Source organism: Myodes glareolus, chromosome X, assembly GCF_982192425.1.
Source record: "Myodes glareolus chromosome X, mMyoGla1.1, whole genome shotgun sequence".
In the NCBI taxonomy this organism is placed as follows: Eukaryota; Metazoa; Chordata; class Mammalia; order Rodentia; family Cricetidae; genus Myodes; species Myodes glareolus.
This window is the reverse complement of record NC_142053.1, coordinates 100,582,155-100,603,572: the sequence shown is the minus strand read 5'-3', so window position 1 is coordinate 100,603,572 and position 21,418 is coordinate 100,582,155.

The following is a 21,418-nucleotide window of genomic DNA, read 5'->3' as shown; positions in this document are numbered from 1 at the left end:
ATTATAGTAGTTCTATAGTACTCAAGACATACAGAGTCACACAAGAAGTAGTAGCGAGGGACTTAAGAGATCGATCCTTTTGGACTGAGGAAGGAGAAAGAGAAAGAGGTGGTCTCTGATTTTCTCTCCACTACTTCTCTGATCAACCACTTTTTACTCTGTTATCTGAATCCTGAATCATTTTGATAAAAGAATAAGATAAATGCTTTACCTATGAACCATACCTGTTACCAGCATGACAAAATTAGTATATAATTGCAGCAAGGTACATTCACATATATTTTTTCTTTTTTCTTTTCTTCTTTTATTGTTATTATTTAGCTGTATTTTTTCTCCACTCCCCCTGTTTCCTTTCCTTTATTCTTCTACACATTGTCCTCATGCTTCAAATTTACTCAGGAGATCTTTTGTTTTTCTACTTCCTATGTAGATTACATCCATATATGTCTCTCTTAGGGTCCTCTTTGTTGTCTAGGCTATCTGGGATTGTGAATTATATACTGTTTTTTTTTCTTTAAAGACATTTGCATATTGGTGACTACCAACATCTGTCTAATCAAACTTAAGGCACATAACTAATTTTTAATTGAATTGCATTTCTTAACTAATTAATTTTCTGGTTCTTTATATATCTTGGGTATTAATACTTTGTCATAAGTATAACTGGGAAAAACTGTAACTATTCAAAATGTGCTTTCCAACCTCTATCTCTATGCTCTATCTATGTTTTTTCTAGCAGTCCCAGTGTTTCAGGTTTCAAGTTATGTCTTTCATTTATTTGGAGTTACTTATTGTATGAGATAATAAATCTAGTCTTCTTAGTTTAGGATTGTTTAGAATATTTGAGATGTTGTGGTTTCATATAAATTTAGGATAACTTTCTGTAAAATTATTGTTGCTAAATTGATGAAAATGTGTTTGGTCTATAATTGCATTTTGTAGAATGTTCACAGAATATTAATTGTGCCAACCCATGTGTGTGTCAAATTTTATCATTTTCTAGTGTCCCTTTGAATCTCTTTCTTTGGAAATTTAAGCTTGTATTACGTATTGAGATCTTAATATATCATTTACATTCATTACCTTTCCTTCCTTTAACTCCATTATACCACTCTTTTGCCCTCTTTTTTAGGTCTATTCCAAAAAATTTTATTTTATTTGAGGCTATTGTAAATAAGGATGTATTTATAGTCTCTTTCACAGCTTGTTTGAAAAAGAAAGTATTTCTTCAAGCTTTATGTTGTGGTGGGGTACTTAAAATTTGAAACAGATTTAATTTAATCCATAGATGTTTCTGGGTATTATGGAAATCTTTTTTCATATACTGAATAAAGAACTAGTCTTCAAAATATGCATTTAAAACACATTATTCAATATCATCAAAAAAACTTATTAAAAATTGGCAAATAATTATGAATATACATGTTTCCAAAGAAATTATACAAATAGTCTGCAGGTATAAGAACATCCCCAAATCATCAGAGAGATATTAAATTAGAACCATGAAACCATATACTTTGCCACATAATTTACATAAGCTAATGTGAAATATAAATACTACTCTTGGTAAGGATTAATTTTTAGCATAAGTCAGACAATGATGGTTCTATTCATAATTAGTATAATCTTTTTAAAAACAATATCAAATTTTTATAACTTTAAATAGAATTATTAAATTATATAAAAATTTCTACTTCTGATAATATATTGAATAAGTTGAAACTAATATTTTAAAGAAATTTCTTTTGCCATATTCACTGCCACTGTATTTATGAATGAAAATATGAAATTAGCCTAAGTCCACATAAGTTGGTAAATAAATTAAAAATTGGAGTACATGTATATATTTCTGGGCCCTAATAATGGAAACTGTATAATTTGAGACAATGTAATGGACCTTGAATTCTTATATGTAAACTCAACAGATGTGGTTTTATCTGGGGTTTCTGTCCTGCCCAGTTCCCACAGTCATTAAGTCCCAAAGAAATCACACAGAGGTCTACATTAATCATAAACTAATTGTCCCATTAGCTCAGGCTTCTTATTAACTCGTATAAGTTACATTAGCCCATTATTCTTATCTGTGTTAGACACATGGTTCAGTACCATTTTCAGTATCATAGTCATATTTTGCTGCTTTTGTGTCTGGACAAGACTGAAGAGGAATGTGCTTCCAACTTCCCAGAATTCTTTTCTCATTGACCTGCCTTTACTTATTGTCGGGTTGTTCCACCTATACTTTCTGCCTGGCTACTAGCCAATAAACATTTATTTAAAATATAATTGACACAATACATACCATGGTCCCATACCACTTCCCCCTCTTGAAAAAAAAAAAAAGAAACATGAACATCCATAGTCCATTTTTTGGGAATGTGAGTGTAGTTTCCCAGACTACTTACTGCTAGTTAGAGGCATTGGTAATCTTATGAGGACATAAAGAAAATTTAGAGTCATGATCAAGTCCTAACTGGAGTATCCTTTGAGGCTTAATCATCTCAGTCAGCAGTCTTGAATCTGTTCTGGATGTAGAACTCAGACATCTGGGTCATCTGTTCCTACCGGAGATTTCTCAGATGGTCTTTCTTGATCAAATATAATTTTTCCTAACTCAGAATGAATACACAGCCTCTAACTTCCTTTGGAAACAAAATCAAAATCATTTCTCCAAGATAACATCCCTTTTGACTTCAATTTTGAAGTCAAGGTATTTTCAAAATATCTATATTTGATTAATTCAGCAGCATTTATGAATAAATATGTTTTAGCAGATGTTGTTTCTTCCTCTGCATTCAGACAATTCAAAGAGCATAATATCATACAATATCCAGATTCTTTGTGTATTTTTCATCTTCACCTGGCTTTATTTTTACCTCTATTTCTTGTATTTTTACTTTTAAGTTTTGGCTTATTGAGACAGTTTCTCTGTATCTTTGGCTGTTTTGGAACTCCCTCTCTAGACCAGGCTGTCCTTGAAGTCACAGAGATCTCCCTGCTTCTGCCTCCCATGGGCTGGGATTAAAGGTGGATACCACCACACCTTGAACTCACAGAGATATACATGCCTCTGTCTCTCAAGTGTGGGTATTAAAGGCCTGTGCCACCACACCTTGAACTCAATGAGGACCATAAACCTCTGCCTCCCAAGTGTTGGGATTAAAGGTGTATGCCACCACACCTTGAACTCACAGAGGTCTCTCTGCCTCTGTTTCCCAAGTGTTGGAATTAAAGGTGTGTAGCACCACACCCAAATATTCTCTTTCTTTTTTTATTGTAAGAACTTTAAGCTTTTTCTTTACTCTCCCAAGCTTGCATATATTTTTAACACACTGTAAAACATTTTGAGGGTTTTTTCATCTTTAATCTTTCTTTACTGTACATTTCTCTCTTTTTTCTGACCACAAGAGTCTTTAATTTGCTAGGCAATAATGATAGGATAAAAGCTGTAGCTTTGACAGCTGGATCCATCCCAATTCCTTAGCTTTCTGAGATTCCAACCTCATGGCTGAGGTACTGGCTGTAGACACATTTATTGGCATAACTCTATGGCATTTCAAGGTCCTTGCCATTAAGCAAGTTGCAGCAGTCTGCTCACAAACTATACTCAAATGATCTGTAGCTAGACCTCTTGGATGAAAGAGTCAGAGTTTGTGCAGGCAGGTCGGCCAAGAAAGCCAGCATTTTAAAATGGTGCAGTTTTTTCTGCTATGTCTGAAAACTAAAAAAAAAAAATCATGTGGTCAGCTTTTCATCAACATCATTTAAGTGTCTTGTGGTGGCAGGACCTCTTAAAAGACCTGCAAGGTTTTACAGCTAAAGCTGAGTCAGGAAGTCTCTCTTAAATGAGAGCCCTTGCCTCTAGAAAGAAGAGGCCACATGAGAAAATACTGCCATCAATAAGCCATGCTTAAATCTATTCTTTTCATCTAGAATTATTTCCCAGGTAATTTATGTGGATGCAGTTGTCTATGTGGTCGCCATTTGTTGTCTGAAGTTTTTGTCCTGCCCAGTTCCCACAGTTGTTAAGTCCCAAAGAAATCACACAGAGGTTTACATTAGTCATAAACTAATTTGCCCATTAGCCCAGGCTTCTTATTAACTCTTATAACTTACATTAGCACATTATTCTTATCTGTGTTAACCACATGACTCAGTACCTTTTTCAGTGTTGTAGTCACATCTTGCTTCTTCTGTGTCTGAACAGGACTGCAGAGGAATTGGCTTCCTCCTTCCCAGAATTCTCCTGTTCTCATTGATCTGTCTCTACTTACTGTATGGTTGCCCCACCTATACTTCTTGCCTGGCTACTGGCCAATCATTTATTTAAAATATAATTGGCATAATACAGACTATGGTCCCACACTACTGTAGGACCCTTCTATGCGCTGTGAATACCCATTGGTTTATAAAGAAGTTGTTTTAAGTCTACACAGGGCAGAATAGAGCTAGATAGGAAAAACTAAACTGAATGCTGAGAAAAAGAGTCAGTAGAAGTCATTTAGCCTCTTCTGTGGACAGATGCCTCTGCTGAAGCCTGCTGAAATTTTGCCAGTAGGCTGTGATGTCAGGGTGATGCGCAGATTAATAGAAATGGGTTAGTTTAATATGCTTAAGCTATTGGCCAAACAGTATTACAAACAATATGGTTTCTGTGTGATTATTTTGAGAGTCTGGGCAGCTGGGAAACAAACAAGCTGGCTCCCCCACAAATAGGCATACCAATATAGTTGAGTATATCCACACAAAACCTGAGAAATCTTAAAAAGGAATCTAGACAGAAAAGAACACAGTTCACTATAACTTTTTTGTTGCAGCATTTTGTTCCGGTGGGCCATGATTTCCAGAAGCAAGCAGATGCATGAGTCCTTTAAGAGAGGTAGGTCTACCTGATTCAGCAGTAGAAAAAGAAAGATACAGTTTTGAAATAATGGCTTCCTTGACTGTGCTGCCAACATTAGTTCTGACTCTTTCAGGAGGCCGAGTATTTAAATAGAGTTTGTGATCAGCATTTCACAAACTGTTAAATGGTATGACACAGACCTGTTGCGTAACTTGAACTTGTGTCATGTACATGGCACACAGAAGCAGTGAACATAATTTTACTATGTTGGACTGGGCAGAGCAAGCAGGAAGAGCTGTTTTGGTCTTAACCATACCTGCTTAGTATATTTTTTAAAAGGTGTTTCTGGTCATAAAATAATTACATGTACACAATAAAGACCGATTCAGGTTAAAAAGGCAGATATAGCGATCAATACTTTGCATTGGTACAGGTCTTGGTTTATTAATACAAATTTCTGATCAATTTTGTTATATATATATATGTATATGTATATATGTATATATATATATATTTCTACACTTGAATAAGGTATTGTGTTTGTGTAGCTTATTTTGAAATGTAATGCACAATTACGAAGTATAGGTCAATAGATAACTATCTATTATAGTGAAGCTTGTAGTCATATTAGGTTAGGTTTTCTAGAAATATAGTTATATATTTCAGTTAGAGATTCATCAAACCTTTCAAAGAAGAAGAGAATATGGCATTTAAAATGTTTTACTAACTTAGAACTTTTCATGACAGGATACATATCTGCTCCTGGCAGCACCTCTCCTTTTGTGTCTAAATAAAAAGGAAGATTTTAGCTTAATATAATAAAATTACATATAACAAAACAGGTATCAAGTAAGAAATACATTTATAATATTTATATCTACTTTATCTTTGATCATAACTAAGGAAATCTATATGTATTCTTCAACTCCATCAAAGACTCAAGAATGATATAATATTACCTAAGTAAACAGGAAGTGCATTGTAAGCAAATTCCAAAACTCTGCAATTGACAGAAACTGCTTTTTTACTGTATGTTTTAAACTTTTTTATTGACAGTTGCCAAAAGAAGATTAAACCAAGTTCAGTATTTCTTTGCTATTTTGAGAAAAAAAATGTTTAAATAGTGCGTTATAATTTCACAACTATACTTTCATATTATCAGAGTAAGATAATTTATAAAAAGCAAGTAGCAAAATGCTTAGTGATAATAACTCAGTAACTGGTGAAGAAGTGTCTCTTTCTGCACTTTTTTAACATATAAAATCGAAGCCTTAGATTCCATGTATTGTAGAGCCTACCTTCTTAAATTTCATTGTGATTTTTTCTGGAATATATATTTATTGCATATATATAGATAAATATGTATATATATGTAATAAAATTGATAATATATTTTGCAAAAGCTGGGACTGGGACTGGCCACTGGAGAATAAATATATTGCTGCACTAAATGTTTAAGGAACAATGAAGTTCAGACACTTCCCATCAATAATATACTTTAAGAAATACATAGCAAGGTGATTTCATTCTTAGGGAAACACCAGAATATATTCATACAAAATAGGAACGAGCATGTGATCAAACCAGAGTCTCTAAATGTGACTGACATGGGGGCTGACTGAGAAGCCATTGTCAATGGCACTGGGTCTTGTTTTGTCTGCATGTACTAGCTTTCTGGGATCCTAGTCTGTTTGGATGCTCACCTTCCTAGACCTGGAGGGAGAAGGGAGGAACTTGAACTTCCCACAGGGCAGGAAACCCTGACTGTTCTTAGGACTAGAGAGGAAGGATGGGAGGGAGCTGGGGGGGAGGAGGAGAGGGAGTGGGGGAAATGGGAGGGTATGGGGAGGAGGGGAGGAAGTGGAAATTTTTATAAACAAATAAATAAATAAATAAATAACAAAAAGAGATTAGTTTGTAGGGGGTACATATATATTTAGTAAACAAGGACTTCTTCATCTACTGCCTATCTGTTTTGTAATCATAATGTATAATTTCCATCACCTTGAAAAAAATGTTATTAAGTAGACAAATGAGAAATACATTTACAAAGATAGCAGACTTGAAAAAAATAGCAACGAAAATATGTAATGATTGATGTTCCTCTTGGGAATATAGCACAGCATAATGGTAGACTATAAATTTTGTTTCTAACTATGATTTTACTTTAAAAATATGACAAAAGTATATTATCATAGATACAGTTGGTTATTGTTATTTTTAAGGATAGGTACTTAATTGCATGCACTGTTCTTAGGAGTACAAGTGAACATATTTTCTTATCATAGTATCTTAGAGTAACATATTGCACTGTGACAATAGGATGACTGAGACATTAATAAGTGATAAAAATTTTCATTCCCATTATAATGTTCTAGCATCAGCATTATATATTTGGATGCAAAGGACTGAAAATTTATTATAAGATATGTAACTGTAGTTTACTTTTAGAACTACTTGATTCTCTTTTCTCAGAAAAATCTATTTATATCCTTCCACATAAGTTAGTATTTCTGCTTGGAGATTCATATTAAAATAATAAGATCCTATATTATAATGAGTTCTTTCCTTATATCAGCAAATTGTCAAGCGTTTTATATACATTGCCATGGTTAATGCCTAAATACCTTTAAAGGCAAACGTTTCAATTTTCATACTAATGAAAGTTTAGAGAAGTGAGTCTTCCAAAATTTTCTGGTTAATAAGTTGAAAAGCTAAAAAGAAAAGCATATCAGCTGAAGAATATTATAGCATAATGTGTTCTGCATTTCAAATTACAAGTGATACTGGTAAATTTCTAACAAAAGGATGCCCAAGACAACAAAACTCAGAAAATGTAGTCTCCACTTGGGTAGGTGGAGACCTATTATCTTTGTAAGCTGGAAATAATTATTTCGATAACAAGATAATCATTTTTAACCATAAAATTGAAACAATAGACTTTGTCAAGAATATCAAATTTTGGTATGGGAAAAAGATTTAGCATATTCATTGTGGCTACAAATACATATTAAATTTTGTGGCATGGTAAAATAATTTTGAGGTCTCATATATCTTTACTACATCTCTGTCAAATGAAGGAGATTTCAAAGAAAACAAATAGCAGTAAAAATTAATAGAAAATTATTGCACAATTAGTACATACATAGGAATATTCCATAGCTGAATCCAACATTTTTGACTGGAATATGAAAAATTACAGAACAAAGATTGTAGATATAGGAAGGAAGGAACAGTTATTGGTAGATCTAAAACAACCAGGTGATTTAAATACATCAAAATGAATTAAAAATCTGAATACTGTTTAGGAACTCATCATTGAGCACCAGAATGGCATTGTGTCAAATGTGGATTTATTAAAAGAAAGAAAGAAATGCCTTTAAAATGCATGAAGTAAACATGAAGGAAATTTTGGTAAGAAAACAAACATAATCAGAAATTTAGAACATTCTGTTAAAAAATGACACTTTAGTCTATTATTTGATTTATAGGCTTACAATTTGAAAAATTTATGTAAACATATCTAGTTGTGCTCATTTGATATCCATTTTTAAATACATGAAAGCTAGCTAAATATCCAATTTTTATTTATAAGTGTCTTACCCATGCAGTAAGTATGTATGTATGTGGGTTTGTATGTATTATGAATATATATGTATATATAGAGAGACTACTAATCAAAGAAATTTTTTTTAGTAAATTTTATTAAATTATAAAAGTTTCCATTTCCGCCCCCCCTCCCAACACCCTCCCACTCCCCCCACTCCCCCCCTCCTTCCCCTCCGTCCCCCAGGGCAGTCAGGGTTTCCTGCCCTGTGGGAAGCTACAGCTCCCTTCCCCTCCCTCCAGGTCCAGGAAGGCGAGCTTCCAAACAGACTGGATCCCCAAAATCCAGCATATGCAGAGGAAACAGGTCCCAGTGTCATAGCCAATGGCTTTTCAGAAAGACCCCGGGCCAGCCACAGTCAGAGAATCCGGCCAAATTCCGAGAATCTGGCTAGATCACGTCCTCGTTCAGTCCCAGTCCCTCTGGCCCTGGTAAATTCTCATCAGATCCGTTCCCTTGTATCAGTGGGTGATAGCATCCCTCGCAGTACTGATTTCGTCTTTCATGTTCCTCCTCCTTCCGCTCCCCCTCCGGACCTCGGGGGGCTCAATCCTTTGCTCCAATGTGGGCCTCCGACTGCATAGCCGTCCTTCGCCAGACGAAGGATCTATGGTGATAAGCAAAATATACATCAGTATGGTCATGGGCCACGGCCGATTCAGGCACCCTCTCCTCTGTCCAGAGAGCAATCTGGGGGATCTCTCCTTGGACCTGGGATGCCATATATAATCAAGTCTCCTGTAAACCCTAAAATGGCTCCCTTAGTTGAAATATATTGTTCCCTGATCCCATATTCATCCTACCTCCCTCCCCCCACATCCCCGGCCACCACAGAAGAATGGTTAAAAAAGGTGTGGAACATATATACATTAGAGTTTTACTCGGCGGTTAAAAACAATGACATCTTGAATTTTGCATGCAAATGGATGGAAATAGAAAACGCTTTACTGAGTGAGGTAAGCCAGACCCAAAAAGAGGAACACGGTATGTATTCACTCATAAGTGGATTCTAACCATAATTAAAGGTCTTTGAGCCTATTATTCGTGATCCTAGAGAAGCTAAATAAGAAGATGAACCTGATGAAGATTATTTAGCTATCCACCAGGAGGTAGGAAATAGACAAGAGTCCCAGGTAACCTCGGGTGCATGGGGGGGTGGGAGGGTCGATGGAGGGAGAGAGGGCTAGAGAGAAGGGAGTAGGGGAGGAACGGGGAAAGCTTAATCAAAGAAATTTAATAGTAATAAGTAGGAAATGGAAATTTATTCCATGGGGTCACATTGAAAAGATGGGCAAAACGATCTAGTGACTGTCTCTATCCATCTTTTGGAACATGGTATGAGGTGATTGCTATCTGCTGTCCTGTTTTCAGAAATGGGTCACAGCTTTTGTCTCAATAAGCCAGGTTTGGCCAAATATACTCAATAAGTAATTTAAACAGTCAAATTTGTAGTAAGAAGAAGAAAAATCAGATTTATTCAATGGGGAAACAGACAAAGGGATCCAATAAAACCCCCAAATCCATCTTCTTGAATTTCATTAATAAATATGAATCTTAGAAAAATGTAATTTAGACATTAGTTTCATATTGTCTTATTACCTAATAGATATAAGTATTAAAACAGTGCTTAAAGTGGTTGATTACACTGAAAGAAATTTAGATTGTTATCATAAACATAGTATATATGAACCTCTGTTATATTATAAATTTCATACATATCCTTATAATAATTTGTACTTCAAGAAGAAAACATTATTTGTGTGTGTGTGTGTGTGTGTGTGTGTGTGTGTGTGTGTGTACAAATACAGACCACTGGATTAATTTAGTGATTTCTGTTTATATGTGTACTACTTGAGATCTGAGAGGTGGTGGGGGATACACAGTAATAACTGAAAGTAGGAGAGAGTAGAATAGAAATTATAGAAACCTCTAGATTGTTTCATGAAGATATAAACTTTTTCTGTGCATTTTGAGTATTTATTGAGTCTCCAGTCAACAGTTAACATCCCTGTAGAAATCATATCAAAGTGTTGGGAACTGAGTTCTCATTCTTTTAAGTTTAAAAGACTTCAGTTGAAGGAGGTAAGACGAAAACACCCATTAAAATGTCCAAAAGGTAAGTATTTCACTCTGAGACACCTATTTGAACATGGCCTTTCTTTTTTGGCATTTCATTTTCTATCCTATTTCTAAACATCTAAAACTGAGTTTTGACCTTGGTTTTATAGTTCTCCTGATTTCTCCCTGACTTTCTCATGTGGTGCAATATCTTTATAAAGAGACCTTTATCTCCAATATGAGGATAATATTTCATGTGTAACTTCTGCAAAAAATGTAGAAATATCTTAAGAGGAATTATTTGTTGTTTAGTACATAAGTACAAACACTCCTAAAATAGAGGTGTCCCTATTTGATGGAATCCTCAAAAGCAGTGTTGCATGTGCTTCATACAGAGCCAGTAAGTCTTGTTATTAGTGAAGGCTTTATTCTCAAAAGAAAGCACTAAGATGGAAATTCAGGAATATAAAGGACTTCATGAATTAATAAGTAGATTTTATGTAATGTATTTCAGCAAATGTGAAAAACAAAGCATGGAAAATGAACTTTTTCTTCATATTAAAATCAAGATTCCTCAAAAACTTAATATAACAAACATAAATTGTGACCCAAAACTTTCATTTTAAAAATGTTTATTTTATGTCATCTTTGGATTGGGATTAGATCTTTGTCACAGGAGACCTATGTGGAAGAGATGTTTCTCATGAAATATCTTGCTCTCCAAGCAGCATAAAAAATTTTGAAAAAGGTTTCAACCATTTAAAAATTTGAGAATCACCATATAATTTAATTTCACAGTTTTCTTAACCTCTACTAATTCAAAAAAAATCTTTGAACTTTAAAATTAGTAATGTACAAACAATAAATATCTTATATCCTTTCATCATATTGTATAACATAATCACCACTATTTTATAAATATATCTATGCCTCATTCCATTCCTTTGACTTTTAGCTAAAGTATTTTAAATTTCTGTCAAAAATATGATATTGGTATTATGTCTTATCTTAAAGAAAAACATTAACATTTTTATAAAGGAAACATTTTAGAAAGATTTTATTAATCTAACCCAGTTCAGTTATCTAGAGGACATAAAGTAAATCCATTATGGTGTTATTTATTCATTAAACATAAAGTTTTATCTTATGCATAGTATATAAAGTCAATGTGTATTGTTTAAAAATTATGCCAGGAATAATTTGACTCTATAGATCTTTAAATAAATTAGCTGCTTTTATGTGCATGGGTGAATGATTGTGTACTAGAGATAGTGTAGCCTCTAAGTGTATGCATTCATAAAGAATATTAACTATCCTTCCCTAGACATCATAAATTGCAAATAGATAGAAGTTGGGCTTGATAAGTTTCTCTCTCATATATTCTGGGATTTTGGATGGTTTGGCCAAGTGAAGACTTTGTGCATCTGCTCACAGCCTTTGTAACTTCATATTTGCATTGAAACATTGTCATATCAGCAAATAGTGTCTCGTTGCCCAATCCACTATCTTTAGCTCTTATGGACTTTATACTTCTCCTACTATGACTCCTCAGGCTCACATATAAATATTGCATTTTAGATGTTCCATGTAGAGCTTGTAATATATTGTTTCTTATGCTCTGAACATTAAACAATTGCAAATTTCTGTACAAATTATCATCTACTATATAAAAGGAGTTTTTTGATGAGTACTGAAGGATCCATGTAGTAATATATGGGCAGAAAGAATTTATTGGATCATTTATTACTGTATATTTAATTTTTTATATGGTGAGATTATAATTAACCCTCCCATATACATGCCTTTGTTTTTTATTGATTTAATTGAGTTATAAATTTCTCTATGCTCCCCTCCCTTTCTCTCCCCTCCGTTCAACCCTTTCCCATGGTTCCCTAGCTCCCAATTTACTTAGGTAATCTTGTCTTTTTTCTACTCCTCATAATTGTCTAGGTTCTCTGGCATTGTGAACTGTAGGGTATTTTTCTTTGCTTTATGTCTAAAACCCACTGATGAGTCAGTACATGTATTTGTCTTTCTGGGTCTGGGCTACCTCACTCAATATGAGGTTTTCTAGATCCATCAATTTACATGTAAATTTCAAGATGTCATATTTTTTTGCTGTGTAGTACTCCATTGTATAAGTGTACCATATTTTCCTTATCCATTTTTTGGTCAAGGGGCATTTGGGTTGTTTTCAGGTTCTGGCTATGACAGACAATGCTGCTATGAATGTGGTTGAACACAGATCTTTGTGGTACAACTTAGCATCCTTTGGATATATTCCCAAAAGTGGTATTGCTAGATCTTGAGGAAAGTTGTTTCCATATTTTATGAGAAATTGCCATAGTGATATCCAAAGAGACTGTACCAGTTTGTACTCCCACAAGCAATGCAGGAGTTTTCCTTTTACCTCACATCCTATCCAGCATTAGTTGTCATCAGTGTTTTTGATATTGGTCATTTTTATAGGTATAAGGTGAAATCTCAGTATTGTTTTGATTTGAATTTCGCTGATGGCTAATGATGTTGAACATTTCCTTAAGTGTCTTTCAGCTATTTTAGATTCTTCAGTTGAGAGTTCTCTGTTTAGGTCTGTACTCTAGTTTTAATTAGATTATTGTTCTTTTGATGACCAATTTCTTGAGCTCTTTGTATATTTTAGACACCAATCCTCTATCTGATGTAGGGTTGATGAAGGTATTTTGCAATTTTGTAGGCTGCTGTTTTGTCTTCTTAATCATGTCCTTTGCATTACAGAATATTTTCAGTTTCAGTAGGTCCATTACTTGTTTCTCTCACTTTCTATGCTACTGGGGTTATATTTAGGAAGTGGTCTCCTGTGCCAATGCATTTAAGTATACTTTCGACTTTCTCTTCTATGATGTTCATTGTGGTTGGCTTTATTTTGAAGTCTTTGTTCCATTTGTACTTGAGTTTTGTGCATAGTGATAGGTATGTCTATTTTCATTCCTCTACATATTGATATCCTGTTATGGAAGCACCATTTCTTGAATATGCTTTCATGTTTTGTTGTAAGAACAGCAGTGGTCCTTTGTTTGTCCCCGCTGTCCAGCTAGCTTACACCCAAAATAATTACACTGCCTGGCCCATTAGCTGTAACTTTTATTGGCTAATTATTGCATCTTAATTTAATGCATTTCTGTTAATCTGTGTATTGTCAGATAACTGTGGATTACTGGCAAGATTCGAACCAGTGTCTGTCCTAGGCAGAAGATCCATGGCATCTGCCACTCTGCCCTTCTTCCCAGGATTCAGTTCTGTCTACTTTACCTATCTAAGTTTGGTCCTATCAACTAGGCCAAGGCAGTTTCTTTATTCATTATCCAATGAAAGCAACACACAAACAGAAGAAACTCCTACATCATTTCGCCTTTTCTGTTTAAACAAAAAAAATTTTAACTTTAACATAGTAAAATTACACATAACAAAACAGTTATCAAGCAAGAATTAGAATTACAATATTTATATCTGCTTTATCTTTTATCATAACTAAGGAAAACTATAACTATAATTTTAAGTACTTCAACTCCATCAATGACTCCAGAAGGATATAATATTACCTAAGTTAACAGGAATTGCATTGTAAGCAAATTCCAAATCTCTAGAATTGACAGAGACATCTCACTGCCTGGACAGTCACCCAAAGTTCTTCTGTACTGTTGGAGCATCCATCTTCAGCCTACAAGCCTATAATATCCAGGAGACATTTCCATGAAACAGGAAATTTTAAAAACAGTTCAGTCACTTTCTTCTGTGTCCTGCAGAATGTCTCACAGTCTCTTTCATGAAACAGGAACCCTGAAGGATCATCTCACATTTAGGCAAGTTTAGCAGTCATCTCTCTGCAGGTTCTTCATGTCCAGTTTATGCATCAGTATACACAAGAGCAGTTTCTTGCCCAAATGGCTAACCAACTCCATAAGGTGCCTCTTCGATGTCCATCTTCCTCTTGAAGTAGATTGGTACTGTCAGGAGTTGACATATCTCATTGTCATGAAAAGCCCTAAATTATAAAACCATTTTAAATGTCAATATGTTTAAATTCTGTAGTCTTGAACAATATAAAAAATGCCTATCTAACTGAAATATATCTCTATATGTCTAGAAAGTCTAACTAACATGACTATAAGCTTGACTACTATTGATGATTATTCATTAACAAACTATATTTCCTAATTATACATTATATTTTTAAATGAACTACACAATCACAATTCCTTAATCGAGAATAAAAATATACATATAACAAGATTGACCTTAAATTTTTATCAATAAAGCACAATCCTTACCAATGCAAATTATTCATATCTATATCATATCCCCTTTAAATGTAAACAGTTATAAACAATATTTGGAAATATAGACATAGTTATATCTCTCCAAACTTGTTCCCCAACATGTTACAGAATGGCACCAACATGTAGACAACAGCATCCACATAAAGCCTGAGATAGCTTGAGAATTAATTTGAGAACAAAATAACAGCATTATGCATGGTTTCTTGGTAGCAGCAATTTCTCAGATCTGCTCTTCTTGCTAGAGGCAATGTTATCATTTAAGAGAGGCTTCCTGACTCAACTTTAGCTGCAAAACCTTGCAGCTCTTTAAAGAGTTCCTTCCACAGAACCTTAAATGGTGTTGACAAAAAGCTGACCGCATGCTTTTTGGGTTTTAGCTATATTAGGAAAAAAGCCACACTGTTTTAAAATGCTGGCTTTCTGAGCCATCCTGCCAACGCAAACTCTGACATTTTGAGGCAGGAGGTCTGTCTACGGAGAAAGCATTTGAGTGTTGTTTGTGGGCACACTGATGCAGCTTGCTTACTGGCAAGGATCTTAAATGCCATAGAGTTGTGGAAATAAACATGGCCCCAGCGGTACTTCTGCCATAAGACTAGAATCTCATTAATCTAAGGAATGGGCTGAATCCAGTCGTCAAAGCCATGGTTTTAACCCTACCCATATTGCTTAGCAAATTAAAGACTCATGTTGTTAGAAAAAGTGAGAGAGATACAGTAAAAAGAAATTGAAAGAAGAGAAAACCACTAAATGGTTTACAGTATGTTGAAAATATATGCAGGCTTGAAAGAAAAAGGTTAAATGTCCTTAAAATAAAAAAAAAAGAAAGAAAGAGAGTAGTTGGGTGTGGTGGTACACACCTTTAATCCCAACACTTGGGAGGCAGAAGCAGACAGACCTCTGTGAATTCAAGGTGTGATAGCATACACCTTTAATCCCAGCACTTGGAAAGCAGAGGCAGGTGGATCTCTATGAGTTCAAAGACAGCCAAACCCTGACTCAAAAAGACAAAAATAAAGTTAAAAGAAATAGAGGTTAAAATAAAGCCACATAAAGATGAAAAATACACAGAGAATCTTGATACTGTATGTTATTATACACTCTTTGAATTGTTTGAATGCTGAAGGAGGAAGAGGTGCTAAAAGATATTTGTTTATAAATGCTGCTGAATTAATCCATGATAGGTGTTTTGAAAATACCTTGACTTCAAAATTGAAGTCAAAAGGTATGTTACTTTGGAGAAAAGGTTTTGCTTTTGTTTCCATACTAATTGAGAGGCTGTGGTTTCATTCTGACCTAAGAAAAATCATGTTTGATCAAGGAAGACCACCTGAAAAATTTCCGGTAGGAACAGATGGCACAGATGTCTGAGTTCTACATCCAGAACAAATTCAACACTGCTGCCTGAGATGATCAAGACTGACAGTAAAATCCAATCAGGACTTGATCATAATTCAAAATTTTCTTTAGGGACCCATAAGATTATAAGTGCCTTCAACCAGCAGGAAGTCCCTGGAATAGTACACCCACTTCCAAAAAATGGACTATAGATATTTTCCTTTGTTTAAAACAAAAAAAGAGGGGAAAATTGTGTAGGAAAATTATGTGTTCTGTCAATTATCTTTTAAATAAATGCTTATTGGCCAGTAGCCATGCAGGAAGTATAGGCGGGACAACCAGATAGGAAGTAGAGGCGGGGCAATAAGAATAGGAGTATTCTGGGAAAAAGGAAGCTCTTCCTGCAGTCTTGTTCAGATACTGAAGAAGCAGGATGTGACCTGCCCCACTGACAAAGGTACCAAGCCATGTGGCTAACATAGATAAGAATAGTGGATTTATATGTTATAAGAGTTAATATAAAGCCTGAGCTAATGGGTCAATCAGTTTATAACTTATGGAGACCTCTGTGTGATTTTCTTTGGTGCTAAATGATGTGGGACCTAGTGGGAGGACAGAAACCCCAACAAGCAGACCCTTATGTTACATTTTTTTCATTTCATATTTTTTTTTGCTTCTATCTCAAAAATCAGGCATTTGAAGGTGTGTGGATTAATATCTAGATCTTTGATTTCATTCTATTGGTCCTCCTACCTGTTTTATGTTAATACCAGGATGTTTTCAGTACTGAAGCTCTGTAGTAAAGACTGAAGTCAGGGATTATGATTCCTCCAGAAGATCCTTTATTGTACAGGATTGTTTTAGCTATTCTGGGTGTTTTACTTTTCCATATGAAGATGAAGTTTAGCATTGTTCTTTCGAGGTCTACGAAGAATTTTGATGGGCTTTTGATTGGCATTGCATTGAATATGTTGATCGCTTAAGGTAAGATTGCCATTTTTACTATGTGAATTCTACATACCCAAGAGCATGGGAGATCTTTCCATTTTCTGGTGTCTTCTTCAACTTCCTTCTTCAAAAATTTAAAGTTCTTGCCTAACAGATCTTCTACTTGTTTGGTTAGAGTTACTCTGAGATATTTTCTGCTATTTGTGACTATTATGAAGGGTGATGTCTGTTTGATTTCTTTTTCAGACCATTTATCATCTGTGTAAAGGAGGGCTACTAATTTTTTTGAGTTAATCTTGTATCCTTCTACAATATGGAAAGTGTTTGTCAGTTGTAGAAGTTCAATATTAGAATTTTGGGTCACTTATGTGAACTCTTATACCATCAGCAAATAGTGAGAGTTTGACATCTCCTTTTCTGATTTCTATCCCCTTAATCTCTTTTTGTTGTCCTATTGTTCTATCTAGAACCTCTTGATATATATTTAATAAATATAAAGAGAGTGGACAACCTTGTCTTGTTCTTGATTTCAGTGGGATTGCTGTGAGTTTCTATCCATTTAGTTCAATGTTGGCTGTTGGCTTGCTGTATATTGCCTTTATTATGTTTAGGTATGTTCCTTGTTTCCCTGCTCACTTCACGAATTTCCATGAAGAAATGTTGTATTTTGTCAAGGCTTTTTCAGCATCATGAAGGGATGTTGTATTTTGTTGAAAGCTTTATCAGCATCTAATTAGATGATCATGTAATTTTTCTTCTTCACTTTGTTAATATTGTGGGTTATATTGACAGTTTTCATGTGTGTTGAACCATTCCTGCACCTCTGGGATGAGGCCAACTTGATCATACTTTGATGATTTTTGATATGTTCTTGGATTCAATTTGCCAGTATTTTATTGAGTACTTTTGCAACAGTGTTCATGAGTGAGGTTGGCCTGTAATTCTTCTTCATAGTATTGTCCTTGTGTGGTTTGTTTTTCAGGATAATTGCAGCCTCATAAAAAGAGTTTGACAGTTTTCCTTCTGTATGTATTATATGGAACAATTTGAGGAGTATTGGTATTAGTTCTTCTTTGAAAATCTCATAGAATTCTGAGTCAAAACCATATTGTCCTGGGATTTTTTTTTGGTTGAGAGACTTTTGATAACTGTTTCTGTTTCTTTAGCAGTTATAGGTCTATTTGATTTGCTTATCTGATATTGATTTAATTTTGGTAAGTGATATTTATCCAGAAAGTGTCCATTTCCTTTATGTTTTCCTATTTTGTGGAGTACAGGTTTTCAAAATATGTCCCAATAATTCTCTGAATTTCGCCTGTGTCTGATGTTACTTTGCACTTTTTATTTCTGATTTTGTTAATTTGCACCTTGTCTCTCTGCCTTTTATAAGTTTAGATAAAGGTTTGTGTGCTTTGTTGATTTTCGCAAAGAACCAACTCTTTGTCTCATTGATTGTTTCTTCCTCTCTTTTTTAATCAAGTTCACGTCTTTCATTTTATGTTTTATTTAATGGTTAATATTCACATATAAGTGAAAAAACAACATTTTCTTTTTTTCTGATATGAGTTTTCACATTCAGGTGTTTTTTTTTCTAGTTCCATTCCTTTTCAAGCTTCATGATATCATGTTTAATGTATTTGTTTTACATCCTGACCCCAATTTCACTCTCTTTTGTCTTCTCAGTTCCTCACCTCTATTCTCTGTCACATTCACTCCTTCTCCATTTCTATTCAAAAAAGTCAAGACTCCAATAAGTATTAACAAAATATCGCACATCAACGTGCAACAAAATAAAAACCTTCCATTGTATTAAGCCTGGCAATACATACGAATATGAGTAATAGAGTCCCATAAGCCAGGAAAAGAGTCAAGGACAGCTCCTGCTTCCACTCTTAGGCCTCTCACAGGAAGACCAATCTTCACAGCTGTCACATCTACAGGAGATCCTAGGTTAATCCCCTGCAGCCTGCCTGGTTGGTGATTCAGTCTCTGTGAGCACCTATGATCCCAGGTTTGGTTCTCTTCTTGTTCCCAGACCATCCAGCCTCAGGGTTCTGTTATTTCATGCAGTGTCAAAGGCGGGCTTGGGTCTGAGTCTATCATTAGTTTACTACTGCCACAATCTCTGTGCCACCCTTAAACCAGTACATCCCATATGCAGGACAGATTATAGTCCAAAGGATATTTTTTGGTGTCCCAGTTCCTCCACTAGAAGTCTTGTCTATTTATAGCAGATGCTGGCTACTATCCTCTACTACTAGGAGCCTTATATGGTGTCATACCTGTACATTTTTGGGGAATTTCTCTTGCACCAGATTTCTTCTTTACCCTGAAATGCCTTCCATTTCTAGTCACTTCTTTAATTACTCAGTCTATACCCCCAACCTGATTCCTTATGTTCCCATCTCCATCAAACCCTAGTCCAGTCAAAATACCTCAACTATTTTCACTTTCCAGGAAGAACTGACAATGCATATTTCTTGAGACATCAGCATTTCATAGCCTCTCTGGGTCTGTGGGTTATAGCATATTTCTCCTTTACTTTACAGCTAATATCCACTTATAAGTGGGGATGTTCTTTGTTTTCCTTCCTGGGTCTAGTGTTCCTCACTCAGAATGATATTTTTTCTAGTTCCATCCAATTTTATGATGTTATTGTTTTTAAAAGATGAGTAATAGTCCATTGTGTAAATGTAACACATTTTTTTATTCATTTTTTACTCAAGTGATGTCTAACTTCTTTCCAGGTTTCCATTGGGAAATTGAGTTTATAGATTTGAGAGATTTTAATGACAAATGATTGTATACATACATATATATATGTTAATTATATATAATGATTGTATGCATACATTTATATTCATATAATGCTTATATAAATGCATATCACATAATACTTTACCGATTCTTGGTAATTTAACATCATGCATCCTAATCCTTCTCACCTCTCTGTTCCTTATTATCCACTCCTTATCCCTGCAGCATTCCCCCAATGAATCCCCTCAAATTTATTGAAAACAAACCAAAACATACAGCAAAAACACACTGACTCCCATTTTTACTGTTTCTTTAACATCTCCTAATTTTTCCTAGGGTCATTGGGAGTTGTGGTCTGTTATGCAATCCCTTTTGTTCAATCACCCACAACTGTTCATTGCAATGAGTTATTGCTCTGGCTCACGATCTCTTGTCCCTGGCACACCATAATCATTGTACCCTCACTAAAGCTCCTCTTGGACATCCTGCTGTTACTCTGAGTCATAATGATCCTGCAGCTGTAGTTCAGCATGAGCAGTCCCTTCCACAATCCAGTAGGTCATAGATGGAGTAGATAATTAGGGTCATTCAAGCCAATGCAGAAGATATGGGTCTGAGTGATAACTAATATGGTCAGTCTGGACAACTGGAAACACCCCCTCAGGCAAAGGACAATACCAGTCCTCCTAGGCCCATATCACTGAGGTCAGCTCTGCCATTTCCATGATGAGGAATGGGGGTATCTCTCCTGAGTGTAGGGCAAACTCTTCCATGAAGGACTGGATGGGCTCAATGAGGTCTTCCAATTTCAATGCTCCTAGTTCCCATGGCCCCATATGGTTACATAGACCATGGACATAAATACAGACCCCAGCTACAGTAGGACTACAAACCTAGACATAGCCAGCAGCAGCTCAGGTCTGGACATCACCATAACCCCAGGTGGCAGCATTGCCTTTGGAAACTAATATGATAATGCACCAAAATATGTTTATTTGTGTGATCTTCTGTAGGAATAGGAGCTACAAACATCAATATATACCTTGGCTGTGGTAGGGCCCAGTCATCACCATGGCCCCAGTTGGCAGCACAGACTCTCAGAAACCAACATAGGAATCAGGTGGCTCACTAGACTCCAGGCATTCATATGGCCTTCAGTGGTTACTGAAGACAAAGACTTCAATAAAGACCCTGGCTTATGTAGGGCCACAGACCAAGACATGTCTCTTGGTAGTAGATCGGATGTGGATATCATCATAGTCCCAGGTGGAAGCACAGGCCTACAGGTCATTTAGATCAACTTGGCACAAGCAGTGACATCATGTCTATTGCTGTTGTCCTTATTCAACTCACATGTAGAAACTCATCGTGGTGGTACTATATGAGTATAGTTTCTGAAAAATCCCAGTATACACCATCGCATAATGAACTAGATGTTACTCTGTCTCTTACAATCTCCCTCTTCCTCAATATTCCGTAAGCCCTTGATGATGGACTAGTAGTGTAGATATATCCATTGGGACTGATATCTCAAACTATGCACTTGGATTG